Source organism: Sprattus sprattus (assembly GCF_963457725.1).
Source record: "Sprattus sprattus genome assembly, chromosome: 6".
Lineage (NCBI taxonomy): Eukaryota > Metazoa > Chordata > Actinopteri > Clupeiformes > Clupeidae > Sprattus > Sprattus sprattus.
In genome coordinates, this window is record NC_137925.1 from 17,721,880 (window position 1) to 17,729,379 (window position 7,500).

At 46.4% G+C, this 7,500-nt stretch overlaps 1 protein-coding gene across 1 annotated transcript in view; it reads right to left on the minus strand.

Moving 5' to 3' along the window:
* dock2 (dedicator of cytokinesis 2) overlaps nt 1-7,500 on the minus strand; it is a gene marked incomplete at its 5' end in the record, with an annotated part of 106,736 nt that overhangs the window by 67,268 nt on the left and 31,968 nt on the right. The window lies entirely within an intron of this gene.

Genomic DNA, 7,500 nt, shown 5'->3' on the forward strand with positions numbered 1-7,500 from the left:
TTTCCTTGGCCTCCAATAGTGTCTGTGTGCGTGTGTGTGCGTGTGTGTGCGTGTGTGTGCGTGTGTGTGCGTGTGTGTGCGTGTGTGTGCGTGTGTGTGCGCGTGTGTGTGTGTGTGTGTGTGTTTGTGTGTGTGGCACTAAGTGTACACAGGGCAAGCTTAGCTGGTAATGAGAAATACTGGCCCTGAAATGCCAAACTGTACTGATGGGTGGTGCGTATGTGTGTGTGTGTGTGGGGGGGGGGTTACACGTACACACACACACACACACACACACACACACACACACACACACACACACACACACACACACACACACACACACACAACCACCCACCATTTTCCTGCCAAAATTCAGGAAAGTGTAATTACATTGGCTTACACTGGTTCAGCAATGGCAACAGGCAACAGCAAACCCGCTTGACGGAAAGGATTTCTTACAAATAAAGCAACTCACTGTCCAGCACTCTTGACAACCCCCAGCACCAGGGAAGCAATCAGCCAACCTGCACATAAGGTACAGCAAAGGCCAACAGCAGGTGGGGGACTAGCCTCAAAGACTAAGTGGCAACCTGAGTGAAGGAAGTCAACACGCTCACGGCAAAATGCACAAATAGCAGGCAAAAGTGCCCTGAAATGGTCCATTACTGCATTAGTGTTATTTATAACTAAACACAAAGGCTGCAATCACAAGGCAGCAGGCAGGAAGACCACTCAAAAGTCAAGTCCATGGACGTCTCAGCGGAGCCTCAGTCAGATTACAGGGGTACAGGAGGCAGGGGGCCGCTCTTTTCCCAAAACAGTGTGGCCATTTTGATTATGCGTGCACAGTATAGGCTGAGGAAATCACTATCTTGAGGGAATTGTTTTGTTGTTTAGTTTTTTAAGGGCTGTGACCTTCATACTTTCCATTTCACAGTTCCACGTCTTCTCTTTTGGGGCCAATTGAACATCCACATCTGACCAAGTCTATTTAGATTCAACTGAGAGCTCTCTCAGTGAACTGAACACCCCAGAGGTGGATGTCTCTGGCATGTTATGGACTTGGCCCTGATTGATGAAAGCCCATGCCAGAGAGGAGGTAAAGCAACAATACGGAGTTCTGTTCCAAAATGAGTAAGCTAACTTCCTAAAAGGAATCAAAAAACCTTGCCAACACCACCAGCAGCCCTTACTGGTGTCTTTTGGCAGTATAGCTGGCAATGTCATGTGTCTGAAAGCTTTTCTTGCATTTTTGCAGGGTGTTTCAGCCCGGTACACAGAACTACACAGGGAATATCCTGGATAGCTAGTGGTGAAGACACAGGTGTTTATCTGTCCTTCACATGACCATATGCTATCAAAGTCATTTGAGGATGGTACCAAAACTAGTTGCCTATAAAACCATACCTCAAAAAGTGTAAAATTGTTGCATAGTGTTACTTTAAGAGTCGGAAGATCCAACTGCCAAACAGCTGACCCCCTGAATTGAACACGCCTGGTTTAACACAAACACATATTCAAAACAAATACCACGCCGTGTCTCAACCCTCACCTTGAATACCAAATGTGGGTAGCACAAACAAAGTGATTTAATTCCACCTTTCACTCATATCTCACATGATAAGCTCAATTAATCAAACAAACAAACAATAACATACCTCACCCATATACGGTCAACATATGGGTAGGGGGTTGGGGCAAAAATTGCGAATCTTAAATTCACTTCACTGCCATATTCCACCCTGTATGTCATACACCTCAATCACATAAACAAACATACAAATACCACACCTTTAGGCAATCATCTCCATAGCAACATAATGGAGGGGAGAGAACAAATTGAGAATGTTAAATTCCCTCTTTGCCTCATCACCCCCCCCCCCCCCCCCCCCACACACATCCCCCGTGAATTAGTCAGATGAGTTCTGAGTTGCTGCACTCGGGCTGAGTCTCCTGGTCCCATTCATCATTGTAATGCATGGGGGCCCAGGCAGGGAGGTAATGGACAGATCTAAATATTCTGTCTGTTATGTAATCCATTTTTTATTGTGGCCTCTTCTCCGCCTCCCCCCCACTCATTACGTGGGCGCCCCACCCGCCGGGGAGACATTCATCATCCCCGAGCATGGTCGTTGCAACGCGGGGATGCGACCGCTAACATGTCAGTCAAAAAACCTAGATTTTGTTTGCGTTGTTTAATTTTTTATTTTTTTTTCGCCCGCTGTGAAGACATTTTGTTAAGCGTGCAAACAATTTGAAACAAAAGGTGAGCGAAAGCGAGAGAAATGCAATCAGTTGTCAAGCCCGGGAATATGAATATGATGTATGAATGAATACAGCAAAGAGTCAGGAACATGAAGAAGGCTGCTGAAGGATCACAGGCAATATTGTGATGCTCTGCTATGAACTTTCTGATGCAGATTCATCTCCCCTTAGTCAGGCAATACATGGGCTTTGTCCCCAGGTTTAACAGGACTTTATTCATTGCCTATTCAATGCCTGATAAAAGTATATCTCCAAATTTTAATAAAAAACAAACTGATTATCTTACTTGAAAAAATGAAAACGATGACATTCATGTACCCTTTGAGATTAGCGATAGCCTTTAAAAAAAAAGCATTTTTAATCTATTTGATGAACAGTTTATTACGGAAGTAATAGTTGAAATAAGAGAATGAAATGGATATTTGATACCAGGCATCTGAGGCTGTTATTATCCCTCTGAATTCTTCTCTGGGTTCTTTTTTATAATTTGCTTTTTTTCCCCCATCAATTAATTACGTACTTTAAATGTATTTCACATTCATAGCCACACGTCTGATAAAAGCATGTCTGACAGCCAAATAGTTTGAGCAAACCAAACTGGAATTTCTTTCATTAATCTAATTTAATTTTCCGTGGCAGCTCAAATCTGATAAGCCCCTCTGAAAAAAAAAACACACGTGTGCCAAGCTCAATAAACCCATGACAGAACCCCATAAAAAAAATGATGCTTAACTTAAATCCAGTCTAAATTACAGAGCTGAAGAGCAACAGAGAGAAATATAAAATATCTTTGTGTTTGAACAGGACTGGTGAAGGGAGAGCAGTATTTGGTGAATATCACTTGCCTAATCTCAAAGGAATAGGTATCTGGTCAAAACAGCCCTGAGTAAATAGATTCAAGGATTATGTCAGAAGAAATGAAACTGATGGTCCTCAGGACTATTATGTAGCAAGGGTACATTTTGAAAAGGTGCTCACACAAGCCTTGTGCATGCATAGCTGTGGGAAAGGGGAAGTCAATTTGTAGTGGATTCATTTCTCATAAAATGCATATTTAATATGCCGGACATGTAGTTTGTCATTGATGCAATTAAGACAGAAATGATATTAAGTGGTTTACAGAGTTAGCACATCTGTGGGACGCTTTAAATCAGTGAATAATTTCACGTGGGAAGATCAGATGGGCACGGATACCCCAGCTACTCACACACATACGCACATGCATACACACTCAAACACTCACTCACACACACGCACACACACACACACACACACACACACACACACACACACACACACAGACACACACACACACACACACACACACACACACACACACACACACATACACAGACACACATGCGCACACACACACACACACACACACACAAACACAGACATACACACAAAGACAGACACACACACACACACACACACATACACACACACACACCCAAACACAGACATACACACACAGACACACACACACACACACACACACACACACACACACACACACACACACACACAGACACACACACACACACACACACACACACACACACACATACACAGACACACATGCGCACACACACACACACACACACAAACACAGACATACACACAAAGACAGACACACACACACACACACACACATACACACACACACACCCAAACACAGACATACACACACAGACACACACACACACACACACACACACACACACACACACACACACACACACACACACACACACACAGACACACAAACACACACACAGACACACACACACACACACACACATACACACACAGAGACATACGTACAAACACACACACACACACACACAGAAACACACACACACACACACACACACACACACACACACACACACACAAACACACACACACACACGGACACACTCCTCCCTGATCGCTGCCAGCCGGTTCCATCTCAACCCATCAACCCTCGCCTGTCCGACAGGTGAGTATTAAATATGCATTGGTCCGGCCTGATAGGACAGACAGGCTATTAGAGCGCACAAATGTTCCCATTCCCCCGTCAGCCATCCCACCCCTCCCCTCTCCCTGTCTCAATGACACGCCGCCACAAACACCAGCTGCCCATACAGCATGTACAGCAATCTGAATTTTAATTAAAGCCAGTTATAGGCCCTCCCTGCCCGCAGATTAGAATCCAGCAAGAGGAATAAATAGCAACAAACTAATGGGAACTGATCCAGAACCGAATCCAAATAAATAAAGAGCATTCAAATACGGGACTCTGGTGAGGACATTTCCCCTGGTGACATCACCGGTGCCCCTGGACCAAACGAGCGCAAGCAGTTGGCATATTTTGCCATGAGTGATTACTCCGGGGAGCACATGGTGCCCATATGGTCAGTGGTGGGGATGGGAGAAGCGAGGGGCAGATTCGCCAGTCTGCACAATGGGACGTTGGCGCAATCAATCACTACTCTGGCTAAAAGCTCCACACACTCCGGCGGGCACCGTGCAGGGTGGGTATACACTCAGGGGCATTCGTGGAAAAGTTATAACACTCCGTGGATGTGTGCTGCACTGTAAATGCTCCCACTGAGGGTGTGTGTGTGTGTGTGTGTGTGTGTGTGTGTGTGTGTGTGTGTGTGAGAGAGACAGTGTGTGTGTCTGTGTCTGAGCACGCATGGCTGAGAAGTTATGGAACAGCACGTTCAATCTGCAATCTCTATAGTTCTTCCCTCGCTCCAGCTCTCTGTTTTGCTTATCTTCTCTCACTCTCTTTCACTTGTTGTCCCTCTCTTTCTCGTTCTCTTTCCATTTCTCTCTCCACAGAATGGTGGCGCCTTATTAATAATGCACTCTGTGAAAACAAAGTGGATTAGCATATACTTGTGATGGTTACAGATATATTCAGGACAGGCTGCGGGTTCTCCTTCTTACATTCTTTATTGCTGTCAGTCTCTCTCCTTCTCCCTCTCCTTCTCCCTCATTCCCTCTCCCTTTCCCCCATTCCCTCTCTCTTTCTCTCTCCCTCTCTTGCTCAGCCTCACCTAATCTTTCCTCGCCCTCTTTGTTTCCTCCTGGCACGGTGGCACGTTATCAAAGTCTTCCCGTTTTCCTTTTTTTTGTTGTTGTTTGTTTTTCAGATTAATAGAGACATGTTGAACGCAACCAAGTCTCTTCCCCGGTCTCCTTCTCTCCCCTCCCCTCGCCTCCTCTCCCCCCCCACCCCCCCCCCCTCCTGTCGCCCGATCTCTTGCCCCCTGACTCCCCCGCTCTCCGTCTCTGTCTGCTTTCGTGGTTTATTAATGCTTGGCGGGCCGAAGACGGAGTGGAGGGGGCGGTCCGGTGACAGGCCACTATCGACACACGGGCCCGAGGGGAATCAATCAGCCTGAAGTGTGTGTGCATGATCAATATGAGCCAGAGCAGAGGAAGGAGGGGAGAGAGACAGAGAGCAATGGAGAGAGAGAGAGAGAGCAAGAGAAGGAGAGATGGAGAAAGTATGGGGGGAGTGATAGAGAGAGAGTAAGAGGGGATGAGAGAGAAGGAGTGAGAGGGAAGGTGGGTGGTTGAGTATGATAGACATGGGTGGTGGTGAGAGGGTAAGAGGACGGGTGGGAGAGAGATAGAGTGGGGAGGACAAGAAGGTGGGAGATGAGAAAAGATAGTATGAGGGGAAAACAAACAGATGAGTTAAATGTGGAAGTAGGGGAGACAAAATGGAATGGGAAGGTGAAAATGAAGAAAGACAGAGAGAGAGAGAGGGGGAAAGAGAGAGAGATAAAGAGAGAAAGAAAGAGAGAGAGATCCCAGTCTGACGGATGAGTGTGTTCCAGCAACAAGAGTGTCGTCCAAAAAACAACATTGTTAATCGTCAGCGGCTCTGAGGCGGCCATGGACCCCACACACCACACACCACCACCCCCCACCCCCCACCCCCCCCGGCCCTCTATCGCCCTCCGCCCCCCCAGCAGCAAATAAAAACAACATCCGTCACTCCGTGAGACAAACAGCCCCAGGGCCTATCAGCACTGCCCGATGGAGAAGAATCTAACAGGCCACCCGCTCCAGGCTGTTTCCCACACACACACATGCACACACACATAAACACAAACATAAACACACACATAAAAACACAGATAAAAACACATATAAACATACAAAAACACACACACACACACACACACACACACACATAAACATACAAACACACATTCACACACAAACACATAACCCATAAACTCACACACCCATAAACACACACACACATATAAACACACACACACACACACACACACATAAAAACACATACAAACACACACACCCACACACCAGTAAAACATTAACACACATACAAGGAATAAGAGATGACTGCATACTATCAATACTGCTATACCAGTGCAGAGGATGATACTTTGCTAGGTGGTTATCACACCATGATATTTTGATAACGTTACACCCATAAAACAAACACACACACTCACACACACACACACACACACACACACAACCCCACATCACACCCAACACACACATTCAGATAAGGTTCCTGATCAGCAGAGCCCAGAAAACCTTGACTATGGAGTTTGCTCACTATTCCACTCCACTAAAAGCCCATTAAATGCTTCCAGAAGGCGGAGTGCGCCGAGTCCCACAATGCCTTGCCCTCCGCTCGAGTCCATACATCTCCCAAAACAGGCCTGGCAAATAGCACCCACCCATGACGAACACACCCTGACACCGCTGCTGTGCCTTCAAGTGTGTGGCCATTCAACCAAGCTATGAGCCTTCTATGTACTTCTTTTCCAATCTCTCTCTCTCTCTATCTCACACACACACACACACACACACACACACACACACACACCCACACACAGAAACACAGGCACGCATGAACACACACTGAACAAATTTGGAGACACAAAGACAAATGCATACCCAAACAGACACAAGCACCATCAGGTTCTGAGGTATGGCGGAAATATAATACGATAAAGCCGGCATAATATGTAATCCGTCGCCACCACTTGCCTTTGTTTTGCAGTTTTGTTGTTGCGGCTTGCTTTTATTGTTCTTGTCAATTAGCCTCGGTGTAGCTTTCACTTCAGCCAATAAAGAAGCTAGGCTAATTAAAACGGCGCGCGTTCAGACAGCGTGGAGTGGCAGGCAATTAGAGCCCCGGCGGCTCCCCACCGTGCTTTACTGGTCACAGCTCCGAGGAGACGCCGACTTCGCCTCACGTCGCGGCGG